The 19,625-nt window shown below is 42.4% G+C and overlaps 1 protein-coding gene and 1 long non-coding RNA gene across 5 annotated transcripts in view; one reads left to right on the top strand and one right to left on the bottom strand.

The window, feature by feature from the left end:
- LOC128879990 (uncharacterized) overlaps positions 1–5,699 on the top strand; it is a 56,132-nt gene extending 50,433 nt beyond the window's left edge. For both annotated transcript variants that reach the window (XR_008457726.1, XR_008457725.1), the window contains one exon: positions 1,051–5,699. This is a non-coding gene — a long non-coding RNA (uncharacterized LOC128879990). The remainder of the gene's footprint in view (positions 1–1,050) is intronic.
- Positions 1–19,625, bottom strand: part of LOC128879985 (pikachurin-like) — a 161,032-nt gene that overhangs the window by 49,085 nt on the left and 92,322 nt on the right. The gene's annotated exons all lie outside the window — the stretch shown is intronic.

The raw sequence follows: 19,625 nt of genomic DNA, 5'->3' as shown, positions 1-19,625 counted from the left end.
GCGAACCGAGGACGGCGCGAGCGCGGGAGAAAAATCGTGGAAAATAAATGGGAACAGTTTTCCGCGTTCCCAAAAGTGTGGCAGTAAATAAAGTCAATTTCTTTCTCTTATTCGAGGATTCCGCGCTCCCGACGGGGTCTGTGTTTTGCTCAATTTAATTTAAACGGCGTGCCCCCCATTTTTACGAACCTTCTCCAGGTAATCCAGATTATCTCGTGTCTGATAACCCTAATGTTTCTTTCCTCGGGTATCCAAAAATACAACCTCTTTCCAAACACACTTAAGCTATCTTAAGTGTGATTACACATCTTATGTTTATTTTTTACAAAAATAGAACTTATGAAGCTATGATATTGTTGTTGAATAAGTACTTTCAAAATGGGGGAAATGTTGTAAATGATGGAGCATTCGCGTATTCAATTATCCAACTGACGTTTCGCCATTAACAGCTTATTTCAATGTTCAAAATCTATTCTCTGGAAAACGAAGCTTCAAACGAAGCAATTCCAGAACTTTCCATTCATCATCTCTCGTGCACTCGAGCGATGGAAAAATTTATTTCAAACAAACGTATGAAATAACTACACGAGAAATAACATCTCAGTCCATTATTCTCCGCAATGTTATTTAGAAATAATTAAAATATCGATTTACCTGGACTGAAAGGTATTATATTTCGAATGGTGTAGTTATTTAATTAGTTTAACAAAACTACATACAAATAGAATCATTATTAGTAACAACATGTGGCGATGCAAATTGACAAGTTCATAAATGCATAATTAATTTGTACATCAATAATAAACATATATTAATTCACAAAATAATTCATAGCACATTTACGATTTGTTAATTCATAAAATATTCATCAAATTATAATCCATTTGTAAACTCCATTAAAAGTTGCAAATTTCTGACAAATTTCCATGAGTATAAAACATTCATGAACTTTGATCAATTTGCGAAACATACATGGAACATTCGTAAATGTATAAACGATTACTTTTAAAAAAGCATTCCTTCTAACCATCTGTATTCTTTTCATTTCAGCTTCTCTACCTACTGTATCAATCTACCTAAATCCAAGCCACTCCGAGACGAGGGGTTATCGAAAACAACCCCTCACGAACGCCACCAGAGACCAGCAACGTTCAAAGAGCTAACGAAACTGCGAATCGCAGGTTTTTCACGTAAAGTACGGCGATAAACCGCGCACAAGGGCGAGAGAAAAAAAAAAGAGGGTGTCTCCTGTTTCGAATGAGGCGGCGAATGGCCCACGATAGGGGGTGGGGGTGAAGTGGCCTCACGGTTGTGTCCACGTGTTCACGGACGCAATGAAAAATGCAGCGACGGAAAAAGAGCTTCGGATATATTTGCAGCGACGAAGGGTCGCGAGCACGGTTCCATTAATGGCGCACCCCACGCGCAATTTCACCGGGGGATAATGGTTTTGAACACGCTCCTACCCGTCACCACTATTCGTCTCCCTAGTTGGTAAAAGTGCACTTTCTCCCGTTGGGCAGCACGCCCTTCAACGACGCCTGATCCCCTGGTGGGCACTCGACTTTAGATCGATGCAGGACCTTTGAAAAGAAGAACTTTATTCCTTGCATTTAAGGGGACGCAGGGTGAAGACGATTGTTCGGTACGAATAGGGAATTGTTTGGGGGTTGGAGTGGCCTGGGAGTGGCTGTTTGAGCTCCTGGGATTCGTGAAGATGGGAGGATCGAGGTGAATGTGGTGTTGCTATGTTTGAATATATTCTAGGGGTTTTTCTAGGAGTTCATGTACTCGTAAGGGTTGAAGACTCTTGGCCATGTTAGAAGTCTATTAGAAGAACTAAGTCTTCAGGAAGACTTTATTTTTTAATTTCATCCATTTCTAATAATTTCAAAAATCTTGTGTTTCAGGATCTACATCCTCTCTGCAAATTTTCAATTACAATCCATATAATCATTACCTCCTATCCCCCACACTCCAGTGAGAATAATTAAAACGAATTTGTCCTCCTTCGAAACATTTAAAATGACCAGATGCAAATCGACCAGAAATAAACCATCTCCTGGTCGCCTGCCAACCTCTTCTTCATCCTCTCGCCACTCAAAATAGACACGAAATCACGCCCCTCGTTTATCTCACTTATACATCTCGCCAACTCGACACCCTAATCACCTCCACTAGCCACTGTCGCGATCGAAATTAATAGTACCGAGTCAGAAACAGCCGCGCGATATTTTTTTAATCCCCGAATCTCGCGTGGAAGACGAGCATTACGCTCGCGTACGTCGCTGTGAATGAATCATGATTCGTCCTACTCGCCCCTGACGATTAACAGAGTCGATGCCAGCGGCTCGTGACACGGACACCGCCAATAATCGTATGCTAAATCGATGGTCCATTAGAAACATATGCCGTCCCCGTTGGCGTGCAACGTTTTCTCTTGAGAATTATCACCGGAAATTACCAGCTCGTTTTATTGATTAATACGCTCGTTTTGCGTGCTGGATGGTGCGTGTTATCGACACGGGAAAACTGTAGGAAAGATACTGCGTGGACAGTTGAAGGGACACAGGGCGATAAGTATGGCAGAAGTAGGATTCAAATCGAAGAGAATCTATTTGTTAGATATTGGAGCGTTAGGAGGAAAGTTTCAGTACGTTTAAAATATTCAATAAAATGATACTCCGCCAAAGAACTCCCTCGAGTAAAACAAAAATGAAAATGAACATAGAGGTATTCGAAATATAGAGTACCTCGTGGCCGCATAATTTTCCACGCCCCTGTACAGCATTAACGTTTCGACCACGTATCCCTCTCGGCTTCTAAATTTTCACCTCGCCAGCCAGGAACACTCCGAGTCTGAGTTCCTGGTTGTTTTTCCTCGTTACGCATAACGAAGCGGCGAAACGCCACGTATCCGCGGCTCTACAACAGTTACCCAGAGGGTGGAAAAAACTGCCAGCGGAAGTTCCGAACAACCGACCGGTGTTTTCCCCGTGTTCTTCTCGTGGAACGACCCCAGGGCGCAAACTTCGCCAGTGGCAACGCGAACTGACGCAACTGGTGCAGTTTTCCTCGGCGGCGCACGCGGGCGGGAACGAAAAGTCCACGCGAAATTAGCGTTCTGACAGGGAAAGTTCGATGCTGGGTTGGCCGTTTCGGTGCTGGGGAATTTCTTTTGTTTATTCGGGGGGTTCCTGATGCACCCGGCAACGCTTTGAGGGGATGTAAGTACAGGAAGTCGCGAAAGTACTCGCGTTGGTTCAATTGTTGACTTAAAAGCGTCGATATTTAAAGACAAAAAGTTGTAGTAGCCTATATTTGGATAATTCCATAATTCTTTCGCAGTTATTTTGAAGTCTAACTTTGGGTTTTGCTTTCTTCTTGGAATTTTTCAAGCAAAGCTTTGTTTGTTAACGAATCTTCATTTCAATCGGCGTTAATGAGTATATAATAATCCGCAAGTGTTTCTGAAAGTGTTTCTTTATATCTAATAATTTGTCGTCCAACCAATTGTCAATGTTTCGAAGTCGTCAATTGAGAAGGTTTAAGAGTACTTTTGCGAGCGACTATAGGAGAACACCGGAGGCTAATTCTTCCCGATGATCTTTGGTCCCTCGCCAGGGGTTCTTGCGTTTCCATTTCGCGTTTTTTTTTTTTGCGGTTCCCGATGTCTGACAACGGTCGTTATCGCGAAGTACCGTTCGCGCGAGATAAAAGAAACAAGCTCGCGGAGCGAGAAATCGTTCTTGCGCTTCTTCGTGCTCCGAGTTGTAATGCACCGACCCTCCTGGCAAAAGTATCCTCTTTCAAGCTTAATCTTCCCCCGCGTTAAGTTCGTTACTGGTTTTTTCTACGTGCAATTTATTGTGTAACATCTGAATTCTAACCATTTATGTCGGAGGTTTTTTTTTTTTCGTACTTTTCGAAAGATGCCACTGTAAGATAGAAAAAGAATTCTGGGCTCTGAGAATTATAAACGAAAGATGTTTGTTACATTTATAACGATTAATTCAAAACTGAATCGCTATTGTTGATTGAATTCTCTCGTTGAGTGTAACATAACAATCCACTCGTCATGGAACTCGGTAATTTTCAGGTAAAAATCGTCGGATACGCGAATGCAAAGCAGAAATCGATTGGCAACAATTCTCAGGGATTCTTTTTGTCCCATCTCTGTTCGCGGGTTCGGAAATGACCGTTCGTCGCTCGACAGTCGGACATTGTGCAAACTTGGCCGACGCGTCGAATGAAGCGCGGCTTTATTGCCAGGGACAATGCGACCGTACGCGTTTACACGCGTCTACTAAATAACGGAAGCTTTACCGACCGTGAATTTCCATAAGAGACGACCGTGTCCAATTCATTACTCCTCAGATCGTTTCCCGTCCGCGGAGCGTGGCCAATTTTCTCGTCGGGATTTTCACCAGGAAGAGCAAACTTCCACGACAACGTTCTGAAAATCGAGGACTGCGTTCTTTACGATTCGAAAACACTAGTCGTTTATTTTATGCAATTGGCGGGGCAACGTACCAAGGACATTTCTGTAGGGACCAATTTAGTCTACAGATCACGGTTTTGAACGGGTATTGAAATATACGGGTACACGGAACACGTGTATTAAGAGATTAAGAACACGGGTATTTTTAATACACTGGTACTACCCGGGTATTGAAATACGCTGACGCCTGGATATCTAAATATACGGGTATCTGCATCGAAATACACGGGACACATACATCGAAATATACGGGTACAGTATCCAATTAGTTTTACATACAAACTTTTATGTAAAAGAAAGCTTTTATTCTAAAATAACGATCCTTATTAATTTCGAAAAAATTGATAAGCAATCAAACAAAGAAATGAAAAAAATATAAACATAAGACGAATAAATATAACATAATAAATTTTTTAGTGTACTTTGTAAAACTTTATTTATTAGTTAAAATAAAGGTTCAAGTAAATGTCGTACCCGCGTATTTCGATGCACGTGAATCAGGGATCTCTACAATTTACCCTCTGACTACGAAGGGCGAATTTAACGCAGGGGATGATCAACTTTGAAAGATGATGTTTTCGCCAGTCCGTATTGTAGCAATTGCGAGACAACTATCGCCCGCGGAGGAATCCCGTGTTTCAAGTTCTTGTTGAGGTGTAATTGATACGCGGGCCACGATAGCATCTAATTAGAGCGGCGCATCGACTCGTTAGGTGTCGGAATTATGGGAAACTGTAAGCGGGACCGGGACAGGCGTAATCCGTGTGCCGCATGTGCAGCACATGCACCTGTGGCGCACCCTGCATAACGTACCTAATCGATTGACTATCCGCTGTGACGCGACAAATTGTGTTTGTACGAGCCTCCCCCCGTTGCATTATGCCGGGAACAATATTCGAGGACATCGTGTCTCCTTCTGCCTCTGATCCGCAGTGTGCTTCCTTTCCTATCGTTTGTTGTATGAACAAAATTATAGAAGCCTGTACAACGAGTATAGATATGTCATGTTTAACGTTAAACTAGTTTTACTTGAAATTATATTTACTTCATTCGTTATAGATTTGATTGAATTTTATTTGAATTGGGAGCCAGAACGAATGATTATTCTGTAGAGATTATATTATAGAAACAAGCTCGTGATATGAATATCAAAACTTGGGGAATCGTGAGCAAGAAACTCTTTTCTTTTTTTTTTTTTTTTAAATAAAAAAACCCACCCCTTCTTCCATGGGAAGCTGGGTAATGAGATAACCTGCTTTCCGACGGAGGGTCATTCGAGGGAAACACGATACAACGAACGCTGAGGATGGATTATAGCGCGCAGTACGGTATAATGAAGCGTTTGGGATCCTGGTGTATCACAAAATAGGTGCACGCTTTAGGTTGACTTTGTTGATCGAGAATATTGTACGGTGTGAAACTGAAAATTTGATAACCCAGTAAAACTGGATATCTTCGTAAAGTTATATACAATAAATGAACATTGTTAATTGTGATCAATTCTAAATTATCTTTCATTGCTTATACCGTTCACTAATAAAATTGGATATCTCCTTGGAGAATTACATAACCATATATACTGAATGAATATTTTTAATTCTAATAAATTTTGAATTCACTAGTAAAACTGAACATCCCCTTGGAACTATACAACTATACCAATAAACGAGTTCCCCTAGTTATAATAAATTCTAAACTATCATACCGCGCATCCACTGTTCATTACTCAATAAACTTTACACGCTAATGATATTTATCGAAAATAAAGCACTCCAACGAAAAAGGGAGGGAATATATATTGCTCCGCAGTGATCGATACACTTTGCGCACCCCTCTTCGAATCTAACGGGTAAATAATACACGTTTATTTACGCCTCGAGTGTTAACTATGTATGCCGCGTTAACCGTTCGTTTGCATGCGACTGTTAATACAGAAAATCTCCCGTGTAAAACGCATAACTGCGTTCTCTGTTTCGCGTTCACGGTAATCGAATGACTGCGACTCTACGATACTTCATCTCCATTTAATTTTATCCACTTTCCTCTAGGCGTAGATTGCGAGAATAATTGACATTTCTCTCCTCGATTCGTTCTCTCTTTCCTATATTCGATTCCATCGAATCACTCCCAACACCAGAGGCACTATGTATCCTCGAATCGACTTCCAGTACTTCCATCGCTGTCTGGGAGGCGCCAATATAATTCATCCGATAACGCAAATATTATATTCCACGGTGCAAACAGATTAGCCTCCGGGAAATTCTAGCTTATGCTAGGATTCTGGCCAATCTGCAATTCGCGCCAAGGATTTGCTGGAACTATTATTAATTCTTTTTACTTTGAAAGCATTGATTGCTGAATCAATTTAAATGTTGAAATATGGGAGAGATTGGAGGTGGATTTTCTTAATTGAATTTTTTCAGCGTTGTAACAAAGTAGGATAAAAAATTGATGAATAGGGTAGTTTCATATCGGAGCGAGGCAACGCGAGAGCAACCAGTAAAATTGTGGACGAATAACAGTTAAATTTGTCAGTGATGCGAGTATTTATTTATTTTTACTTTGCAAACATTACAGTGTCAACTTTACTCTCAATATTTGTTTACATTTTCATCTATAGTTTCTTGCACGTTCAGATTTTCTATTAATACATAAAAATCCGCAATCTATCGATACAAAATACTCTCTTCGATATTTATCCTGAATTTAAACGGTTACTTTCGTGTACCTGCTCCACTCTCCCTCTTTCAACCAAAAATAGAATCCCCTCTAAAACCGACCCTTATCTACCCCTTGCAATTCCAAGTGGGACAGCTAATACATAAAAACCAGCAGTTTATCGATAAATAATCTCTACAGTATTTGTTCTCAATTTAAACGGTTACTTTCGTGTACCTGCTCCACCCTCTCTTTCAACCAAAAATAGAATCCCCTCTAAAACCGACCTTACCCCTTGTAATTCCATAGCGTGAAGGCGAGAGCTCCCTCGATTATTTATACACATCCGCGAACGAGCCCGCGGCGGAAACTCGATTCTCCCGAAAACGTGACTAACGCCAAGAAAAACGATATTAAGTGACGCTCCAGCCTCGAGGTAACTCGATTCGGAGAAACGCGAACGTCGAGACGCTGTTATCGTTTCCCAGTCGCGTCCTACGCTCCGGAATGAGCGCATGCGAGGGAATAATGGCGTCAAGATTGGAGAACGCGAGGCAAACCGGGGGACCCACGGCCTAATGCAACTGAAAAGCGCATCCTGGCGCATTCAGGTTGCATCCGGCACTCGCGCGACGCTGGAAACTCGCGTTCCATCGCGGGGAACAGGAGTTCGAGACGAGCTACGCCATTGTCCGGCTCGAAAGCTGTCGAAAAAAAAAAGAGAAGAGAAAAAAAAAACTGTCGCGTTGTAAACTGAACACGGATTCTCACAATGGGACACACGTTTCCTTTGTGCTGGAACGTTCCACTTGTCGGCGACCTAAAATATTTTCGCTGTTATCGACAATTGTCTTTATAACCAGCGTAAAAATTTAGTTCAGAGTTGGAAGTTATTCGAATGAATTTTTCCTGGAGCGCGCGTCGCGATAAAGATTTATTGTGGAGAATAAAGCTCGACGGAATATGGGATACAGTGACTAACTGGGATTGAAATTCATTTCTGATGGGCATTTATTGTTATAAAAGCGTATTTCAATAAATTGTTCTCGAATTATCGGGTGAATAATACTGGTAGTTCTCGTGGGATACTGTTGTAGACGAATGACACAGTTTTGAAACAAAGTTTAATTCTATATGGATTTTATATACATATGAAGTATCGAAACACATCCAGAGCTGGGTAAAATACGTATTTCAAATAATAAATAGCGAATAAATATTTTATTTCGGACCGTGCAAGTATTTTTAAAAATAAAATATTTTATTTGTTATAAGAAACGTTTAAAATAATATTTCAAATAATATTTTATTTGAAAAACACTGCAAATATTTGTGCCATGGTTCGGAATATTTTATTTATTTAATTTATTATGAGCAGATAAAATGTTTTTATTTTACTAAATTATAGTGTAAAATATATTTATTTTGGTAACCCAAAACGAACGAAGTACTTTTCCTCTGGATTATAAACGTACATTCAATGCAGTTCTTCGATGTATACTTCTATTAAGAATCATCAATAAGAATCTTCATAAAATGAGCGACGGAAAGAGATATTCTTGAATCGCAAGAAATAGTTTCTCCATCTATGTCTCATATATATACAGTTTATTTTCAGGTTAAGAACTATGGAAAGTATTCAATTTTATGCTTTATGTTATTAATATGAAGCATATTTTATTTGGAATGTTAGATTATCAAAATAAAATATTTTATTGTATCCACGGGATATATGTACTAAAATTCGAAACGGGCCACCGCGAAAGAAGAGAACAACGAAGCACTCGAGATCTGAAAGCGGGATAAGCCCACAGCGAAGATTTGGACGATAACAGGGAAATTGTCGATAAGCCAGCTTGTGGAAGCCTGGATTTCGCAGTGCGTGCCGTATCGCCGGGTTCGATGGAAATGGTAATAAGCCGACGAGTCAGACATTGTCGGCGTCGGGGCAATAGCGTGCTGGACACGCGAGCTCGTGAAATCCCTTTAGTCACGGAATCCGCAGCCCTTCGATACCTGCGCCCTCGCGTCGCCCTTCTTTCCCGCCCCGTTGTAATTCCGTGCACGTAATTCCATCCACCTTCGGAACGGCGCTTTTATTACGGACGACGGCACCCGTAGACTGTCGGGGAACGTTCACGGAACCATTACCGTGTATCGTTCCGGGGGATCATTGCGAGCTACGGACGCCACGAGTAATTCCTGCGATTCGTAATTCATGGTAGTTGTAAAATCACTTGACAGGTGTTAAAGCACCCACGGCGAGCATAAACGTGGCTTTGTTTTAGGATGAATCGTGTGCATGTGTCGCTGTAGTGGGCAGGGATGGTGCCGACCGAATTTGTTGCGTAAATGTCGCGTGATTATCCTCGCCATAACTTGGGACTGCTGCGAACTAACATCAACATTCAGCTATAACATTCGATTCGTAGAGTGTGGAGCAGAGACTAATTATTTTTTTACGTTTCAGGGAATCGTGTGCGACGTGTCTTTGGGCCCTGTTGCATAAGTGTCGCGTGGTCATCCCCGCCACTATTTGGAGATGGTAGCACGGCTTCAAATAGAATTAAAATACTAGGTGTTCGAGGCTCCGCGAAAAAATATGTGCGAAGAAAGTTAAATTGAAATGGATGGAGATTACTCTGAATGAGGGTTTTATGTTTGAAAAGATTCAAATAGCGAGGTTTTGAAGGTTGCTCCTTAATGAATAGAAGCCACAGAGTTAATTTAATTTAAACATATGGTTACTCCTGTCTACTCTTCCCTCACACTTGGCGAATGTATAAACTACCCTGGAATTTTTGTAAGGTAATTATTCTTGAATCATACCTTGTTTCAACGTTTTACAAACACATTTCTTGATTTTTATACGTATTCTCTTAATCATTCTGAACACTTTATAGTAAATATACTTTAGGCAGGACCGGCGTGACCTTTTGCGGGGCCTGAATTCACATTCGAATCCTACACTTAAATTTTACAACGCGGAATTATTTATTTACAAATGCTGTTACATATGAATCGCGACGCGAATGTATCGAAAACCGGCTGAAGAGGGCTAGGTCCTTTCAGTTCGCCGCTCGAAGGGCGCGGATATACGTTTCGCGCCCTCGAGCATTCGCAGCCACTTTTATCGCGCAAAACGTCGCGGAAGAAAGCATGCTCTCCTCGCGTGTTTCGCGACGTCGCATGCCAAAACGCAAACGTGTTTCCTTCTCCACCCTCTGGTCGGAAGACGTACAAAGTCGGGGCTAAGTATCGGGGCTGAGCCGAAGGGTTGCCCCTCAAAGGGTGGCAGACGTCGCTGTAACTTACGCACCCCTTGGTATTTCTCCTAGGAGCGACGTTTACGAGCGGCTCGTGATAACGAACAAGCTCGTCGTTCTCTTGCAGACCCCATTAGTCCTGTTGGAAATTCATCCCCCCCCCCCCCTGAATTTACGATGCTTCGTTTGTATTTTTATTACTCGTGTTGTTTAGGAGGTTTTCTTTCCCTATGAATCTATGGTCAGATCAGAAGCTCGAGGTTCGATATTTATTTAGTTATGTATTTATTCATGGTAGGGGTGTGTACATAAATTATTGCAGTTCCCAGTAGTTGAGTGGAAATTTGATCAGACAGAGTCTCTATTTCTTATGAAAATTTCCTTTAATATTTTTCACCGAAATTTTTCTATGTAAAGGTATAACGGATTCTAGAATAATAGGTTCAATACTCATTTAGATATCTATTTATTTATGCAACGAGTATGCACCCACTCTCATGCAAAGTATACAGTCTACGTAAACAAATAATTGCATTTGCCAGTAGTCGAGTGCAAATTTGGTCAGACGGAGTCTTCATTTCCATAACCTCTCTCTTTACTTGTTCCATCCTCCAACGAGTTTTAATATTTTTCCACGAGCAAGCTATCGTCCCAGCGATTACGTCGCGCAATTATACCAGGCTTCTTCGCGCACGCTTGCCAACTTATTCTGTGAATTACCCTCGGTGGCGGGATCGGGCGAGAGTTTGCAGAGCGAAACGAGCGCGAGGCCAGGCCCTTCCTTTCGAACTTCCTCGCTCGTTAGGCACGCGCTCGCCTAGCAGCAAAGTTACATCGTTACAACAACCGGAGAAAAAGCTTTCCAACAAAGACGGTTGTCGGGGTCGTGGCCGAGCTGGCCAGAATTTTTATTCGAATAACGAATGATGAAAACACTGTACAGTGATTTGTTCCCAATAATTAGTAACTTGAACGGGTTATAATAATTTTCGTTTATTCTGGATACATAATTTACCATGTTAAATTATTTGATTTAATTCGGTGTATCGATGTCCAAAAACATTATCTTCAGAGTCATTTTCGGTCTCGAGAAACCTGTTCCTTCCCTTCTCCGTTTCAGCAATTTGATCAACGACTCGCACAATTTCCATTGCAATTTTCCTGGACAAATAACAGTCCTTCATCCCTTATTCATCGTTGGAAATTTGTCATCAAGATGAGAATTCTGGCCATTTTTGGTGACAGAGGGTCCCGTTTGTTCGCGAAGGCGTTTGGGACGAACGCGATTCACGATTCTGCGCGCGATCACGGTTGAACGATCGAGCTAGCCGCCTTTCGTGGCAATATCGATCCCTGACGACTGAAATCGCAGGATGCATATAAATTCTCGAGTCCTGGAAACATCGCGCCGGGTCTGAATGGATGATGTTGGGTGTGCGCTCCGTGCAACCTTCGACGACTTTATTTCTGGTTTCGGAGTTTGGAAGTTGGGGACGCGTGGGTGGAGCGTCCTGGTTCAGGGATGGGCGCCATTATTGAGATGGGTATTTTAACAGTTTTCGCTGACGGGGGTTAGAAGGTGCTTTAGGGTGGCTGAAGAATGCCACGTGAGTCTCTTTTCGAGTTTGGGCTACGTTTTCATTCTTGAGTGTGTGCTGAGTTCGGAATCTGGAAATATTATTTTTCAAATCAGTTCAGACACATATATTGTTTCATTTCTAGATGAGGATACCTAAACGAGATTATTTACATCTTCGATCGAAATCGAATAAATAGTATCGTTTAGAAGTCCAAACTGAAATACTTCAAACCAAAACACATAAATTGACTAGTAGACTGCATTCTGGACTCTCCAGATGTCGAATGTTAACCAGCAGACATAACTGGGTTAACTAGGAACAGAGGAACGCCGTGTTTCCGCGAAACGGCGAGCTTCGCCTCGAATACAAGAACGCGGCGGGGGGGGGGGGGGGGCGGTCGACCGTATTATTTTTCGTAGCCGAGCACAGGGAGACCGGACAATGGGCTGGCGAGAAATTCCGTCGGATTGGATTCCTTTTTTTTTAGGCGACGCGTTTATGTAAGCCACGGGCGCAGCGAATGAAAATGAGAGAAAAAAGAAAAGTTGTCGGTGACACTTCTGGAGGGATATTCAAACGAGCCAAGGTGTAACGTGTAAGATCGCCGGGATTCAGAGGCGCGAGAAGGGCACCTCGGAAAAGAAAGGAAGTTTCTGGCGGGGAACGATACACTCGACGCCGGCTTTGAATAGAAAATAATCGAGGGCTCCGCGGAGAATAACGGGGAAACGGTAAGGCGACGCGAAAAAGACACCGAGCCCTCCGACAATGGCCACCCGAACGAACCCCGCTGCCTTTCTTTTTTTTCAATGAGAAACAATGCCTCTCCGCATTGTGACGCCGAGAAGAATTAACCGCGGAGCGCGCCCGATAGCTTCGCTGACTTTGAATCCTCCCGCACTTCCCCCGCTACGTGATATTTAAGGTCGGTGCTTGATAGATACTTTTTTCTATTCGTTTTTTCCCTTTGCTATACGTAGGAGTGATATAGTGCTTCCTCTTACTATTTGTCATTTAATATTTCTGCATAGACTCGGTTAAAATAATGTCTTCCCAATAAGGACATAAATAATTAAATAAAAAAAAAAAATATTCTCATTGTTACATTCTGCCTGCCTACGAAGCCCGATAAACAAACAACATTCTCGTTAGTCTCATATCTCCATACCACGTTTCATCGAACAATAAGATCCATTAAATCCAACTAAATAAATATTCTAACCAAATAAATATTCTAACCAAATAAATATTCTCATCGCCAGTTTCACGTCCCCTAACCATGGAGCACGATAAAATAAATGCATAAACGAACAAATAAATAAACGTGTCCCATTACTAGTTCCATATTCCATTTCACCTAACCGTTAGACACAAAAGGGAAAATTTCCAAAGGTCCCGTCATCCCCTAAAAATTCATACGTTGCGACCCGACGAAAATTCCACTCAAGTCTCCGCGAAACGAGTACAGACTGGGAATTCCAGTTGCCTGGCTCGGATATTCCCAGCATACAATACGCGGGATACTCGCCGCGGAGCAGCCCTCAAACCTCGACGACACCGAAACTTGATAAATTCAGACGATGGTCGGGGGGTTGATGGGGGTGGGAAGCGTTCATCATCCCGGGGAACTGCTCGCGAAGGAACTTCTTCACCGCGGCTGGAGAAGTCGTTCCGTCCTGTAACAACGCGGCCTTCTTATTCCCCCGCATCGAAACAACGTTTCCTTTTTTGCGGCTCGGGAGAGCAGAATGGAGCGCAACAGCAATTTCCGCGGCTTGCGCGAGCTGCTCCTCGCCCGGTGATGGGAACGAGCTTTCCACGATGAGCTCGTGGTTCTCGTTGTCACTGTGTGCACGAGATGTATCCTTACGGTTTTTGTGGAACTCGTTTTACCGGGGGATTGGAGACGCGAGGGTTACGAGAAAGAAAAGATAATTCGACAGGTAAAAATGAAATTGAAATATTAGAATCGAGAGTTATTTCTTCGTTTTCTGTTGTAATATTTATGGATTTATTATTTGCTGGTTAGGTCCCTTCAATTGTTCGTATATACGTTTCTGAGTACCCCTTATATTTTATGTTACGTCATTAATTTGTTCGACGAACGAAGATATTTCATGAATAATTTACGAGGTTTTCATATTTATCTGTACTTTTCTTCGAAACGTATATGGAAGTCCACGTGTAAGGTTTCCATTTTTATCTGTATCTTCACTCGACGTATGTTTGAAGACTTCGAACGAGGTTTATCTGCACGTTGGATTCGGGTGGGTGAATGGCGATACCATCATGCGAACAAACGTGTCGTTCACCGTATCGTACCGAATGACCTCGATTTCTTCCATCGGGTATCATTTCCCAGAAAGATGCCTCAATTTATGCTCCCCTCTATCTATTCCGTCTCCGTGTTTCAAATTCAATATGTAAATTCACGCAAACAACGCGGCGTTTCGCGTCACGTTCGTTCTAGTAGACTTTTCAAAAAGCCTCCCACGCGTTTGATCTTCCTCATTCGTATCGCTTTACGCGGAACTGAAACTTCCCGAGTCTGGGAAAAGCTCCGCGCGGAGAAACTTTCGCTCGTTTCCCGTCGTCCTGAGAATAAATCGCAATCTAAACGAGTTCGAGTTATTCTCCATTTGAGGGAACGTTCAGGCAAAAAATAAATCTGGAAGGATATTAAATAACTAAGTTACGTGTTATAAATAAACGCGAAAGAAAGACCGATTTCAGAAGAACAAAGGAATAGAAATTACCTCGCGAGTCGCAATCTTATTTCTCCTTCTCCGCTGTTTATTTTCTCGCGCCCCTTTCATAAAATTATCGCGATATTTCCTCGTCATCGCGAAGCCAGGAGCCCCGTCCCTGTGAAATCTTCCAAAATTACCGGCCATTCTTCTGAAACTTTCCAGACATATTGCTTCCTACCCAAGGGGAACGGCGAACAATTTTCTCGACGTCGCTTTTTCGAAAATTATTGCGTCGCCGCACGAAATTCCAAAGCCTGCGAACGCGTTCAGGTGCCTTTTAGCTATCAGCTCTTCGATAGCTGCTTTGTCATTGGAATGCTTTCATTAGATCAAAGTTCAAACTTCCGCTTCCATTTCCGAAGTATGCTGTACGAATAAGCGTATCCCATGTTCAAACTTTCCGCGTTAATATATTAGCTATCGAATGCACACTCAGCATGTCCCGGAGCATATTGCGTACATCAAAGTCATAATTTAATGAGCGAAGACTTTGGCGAGAGTGAATTTCAACTCTTCGTCGTTCAAGGAATGCCAAACTAATTCCACTCTCTCTAGTTTACGCACCGAGGTTGAAATGTGGGGGTCACGTTTAGAATAGAAAAGGTATTTACCAAAAACGTTTCAAGACTTTGCTAGACTGGGCATTCTACCCGATCTTACACCGAGGTAACACGAAGTCAGCATCTGATACTTCCTCAAATAATATGACCCGAACATTACTTTACTATGCTCGATGGGGATTCTACCCTGTCTTTCTTCGCGGGTTAAGGTGTATAGCGTGACGTTACTAAGGGCCGCGGCCACATCCGCTCGAAAGGGCGAATGTCACGGAGGAGAGGTTCGATAGAAATTACGAAACAGAGTGAAGTCTCCGCACGTAACATACTTTTAATTAATTCGCTGAATTTTTGTCCTTTTGTAATTTTTTCTTCGATACGATGAAACGTTCGAACGGAAAAATTACATAAACAATTGACCTGAAACCCAGCCAAGGTGTAAAATTAGGCTAATAAATTTTCCATATCGCAGCCCACGAGACGTCCAACGTTTTCACCAGCTGCGCCCAAGGTCCTCGTGACGTCTGGCGGTAGACGACTCGTGGGAACAGCGAGCGGCAATTCCTCCGGCATGTCGCGAGTAAGAAAAGCCCTCTGATGAGACCGTTCGAGGGGGACAGCGAGAGATCAACGACCCCCGCGCCAATCTAGCCACTTCGCGCTCCGACGTTTTTGCTCGTGGAATCGTCGCGAGCTGGAACAATTGCGTGGCGAGCGTACGACCGTTCGGACGACCTCGCCACCCGGTGAAACGAGTGGTCGAACGAAGCTGGAACGGTTACGAGCCGATATTATACGCCGGCGGTGATCATACTTGGTATTTGCGCCGCGTGGATTATATCGAGCCGGGCACATTGAGGTTCGCGCTGACCATTGTCCGTTCGCGGGGTCCCGCGTCGCGTGTTCATTTTCTAGAAAATCTAGGAGCTCGTTGCAGCGTGCCGTTATCCAGCGAATGAACCCGCGCCACGAGTTCTGATACGGTGAATCGAAAGTGTTATTCGTCTCGCGTGCGCTGGCCATTGTGGCCGGCACAGGATAATTCTCCAACGCGACATTTTCTTCGTTGGGGTGTTGTGGACGCGTCAAATATTAAATATAAAAGCGACTAATTCGCTACTATCGGATAACAAAGTACCGTTTAATTTTATTAATCCGCACTGTTCTCAAAATTCAAGCACCTGGCAAAGGCCTAAAACACTAATTATTTTTACGCAACAAACTGGGAAGCGAATATTTATTTTCAAACTCATTCCAACGTTTTAGTAACCCTGTGAGCGCAGTTTACGAGTAGAACAGTTTCTTACGTTCGCGGATCTAAAAGAGTTTACCTGCGTGGCTCGATTTACATCCATTTATTTTCCCCGCCTGCGCGGAAAAGTCGTGTAGAAAGCAACAAATACGAATATAATGAAGACTGGAAAAGAGGGAATATAAAAATCGCGTACAATAAAAGTACACGGAAGCGAAACTTTGGATTACGGAAGAAAATAAAGAAAGCGCGGAGTGCGGAAAGTAAGGGAACGAAATAAAGCCGGACAGGGACTGCGTTAAAGTCTGGCAGTAAGTTGTAATAGAGTACAGAACCAACAGAAACGAGAAAAGGAAACAAAATGGAGCTGAATGGAGAGAATTTCGCGAAACATTTTTGTGCAAAAAGTTCAGAAAGATATCAGCCGCATATTATACCCGGCAACAACATTAAAATTTCAGTTTAATAGAATAATTCAAAGATACATAATCGAATAACAACGGAAATAAATTGTTAGATTGACCAGTGAAATATTAATTTCTTCATTTAAATAAACATTCTATTCCACGAGTGTTTCATAAAATATTATCTTTCTTTTATTTCAATTCTATATTTTTCCAGGAGTTTTCCTTTGGTTAAAATCGACCGATTTTCGGTCGCAGAAATTAGAGACCACGTACTTAGCAAAGGGAGTAACACACTTACGAACTTTCCGATCGATTTTCGGAAAGAAAAATACAAATTTTCTCCGTTGGAAACTGTCGTTGGTAAAAACATCAGACGTCCTCAAAGCCTTGGGCGACGTGGTTTTTGCGAAGTTCGTATGCAAGCACGGTCGTCCTCGTCCGTTGAGCAAGAAAGCTACAACGCCCGAGGTAAAGTGCCGGGTCTAATTATCCACTGACCTAACGAACAACGTTTCTCGCATCGTCGGAATATCACGGCTCGTTCGGACGACGGGGAATCCCTACACCCTTCCGTCCACGAAATTCCTTTCGCGCAAGAAGCGTCGTGCTATTACGCCCCGCTGCGACGCGAACACGCGTTCCCATTATGGAAAGTTATGATAATTCGCCGACACGGTTTCTCCGAGAGGGACACCAATTTTCGAGTATTCTCGTTTACAGGAGAAAATGGGACTATCATATTCTCACTATGTTAAGAGAAACAGTCAGACATTATTTGGGTTGCGCCATGATTATATTCTGTTTAGTTAATTAATGAAAGAAAACATTCACATCTGTGTTATTTGTATTATATATTATTATAAAGTATATATATTCAGTTATTCGTACAATATTGGTATATAATTGCCAAAAAGAATTTTATCCCATAATAGGAGCACCTCTTCGCCTACGAGATGGCAACCGAAACGACAATCTAACTAGTTGCAAATCGATTCTCCCGAAACTTCCACAATGTTGCAAAGCCAACAATGTTGCAAATCGATTCTCCCGAAACTTTCACAATGTTGCAAAGCCAACAATGTTGCAAATCGATTCTCCCGAAACTTTCCACAATGTTGCAAAGCCAACAATGTTGCAACTCGATTCTCCCGAAACTTTCCACAATGTTGCAAAGCCAACAATGTTGCAAATCGATTCTCCCGAAACTTCCACAATGTTGCAAAGCCAACAATGTTGCAAATCGATTCTCCCGAAAACTTCCACAATGTTGCGTTTCAAATTCTGGCCATATCTTACTCCTGGTATCAGAAGAACATGATGTTCGAAGAGGTGGCACGAGGACTTTATGGTAAGTATTAAATTCTGGCTGGATTTTTACTCCTGGTATCAGGAGAACATGATGTGCGAAGAGGTAGCACGTTTTGCGCCTACGAGCAGACAACCGGTTCGACAAACCGACAAATGTAGGTTGCCACATGAAGGGGCACTTGTGCGCCTACTAGATGGCAACCGAATTAACAGGACTGCTATCTAGGTTGCCGCATAACAGGGGCACCCATGCACCTACGAGATGGCAACCAAAACGACAAACAAGCTAGTGTAGGTTGTCATAGAACAGGGGCATTAGAATACGTACCTTAAACTCCTCGTCCAACCTCCTCGCATATTATGTTCTCCTGATACCAGGAGTAAAATTTAGCCAGAATTTGATACGTACCTTAAATTCCTCGTGCCACGTCCTCGCATATCATGTTCTCCTGATACCAGGAGTAAAAATCCAGCCAGAATTTAATACGTACCATAAAGTCCTCGTGCCACCTCTTCGAACATCATGTTCTTCTGATACCAGGAGTAAAAATCTAGCCAGAATTTAATACGTACCATAAATTCCTCGTGCCACCTCTTCGAACATCATGTTCTTCTGATACCAGGAGTAAAATTTAGCCAGAATTTGATACGTACCATAAATTCCTCGTGCCACCTCTTCGAACATCATGTTCTCCTGATACCAGGAGTAAAATTTAGCCAGAATTTGATACGTACCTTAAATTCCTCGTGCCACCTCCTCACATATCATGTTCTCCTGATACCAAAATGCAAATTCCCACACGTACCGAAAATGTGCCCTTTGAATTAGGCAACCCATCAGACCCATTAGACCTATTAGACATTCTCCATCACAATTTTGAGCGGAGCGATTTGCAACATTGTTAAAGCAGGAAATGGAGGGAAATTAGAGGGAAATGTATAAGGAAATGAAGGGAAATTAAAGAGAAAATTTCCACGATGCTGTTAAAATTTGTTAGTTGATACGTACCGGATTTCCTACGTTCCACCTCCTCGTATATCATGTGCTCCTTGATACCAAAATGTAAAATTTCCTCAGAATTTCGATACGTACCTGGTATTTCTCGTGTCACCTCTTCGCATATTATGTTCTCCTGATACCAAAATGTAACATTTGTCCAGAACATTGACGGCGCGAATTGTTATATGTTTTCCATTTAACCTAATTTTCCCGCGGATTAAATCTTTTAAATCGCTTTTGGAGACGGTGGGGACCGAAAGAACCGCTTGAAACAGTGTTCTGTTCTGCCTTCGAGGCAGTGTTCCTTCTGAAAACAAAAGCACTCGGCCTCGTAATTATACCAGAC

This window comes from Hylaeus volcanicus, chromosome 7, assembly GCF_026283585.1.
Source record: "Hylaeus volcanicus isolate JK05 chromosome 7, UHH_iyHylVolc1.0_haploid, whole genome shotgun sequence".
Classification (NCBI taxonomy): domain Eukaryota; kingdom Metazoa; phylum Arthropoda; class Insecta; order Hymenoptera; family Colletidae; genus Hylaeus; species Hylaeus volcanicus.
This window is presented reverse-complemented; position numbering and strand designations above follow the sequence as displayed.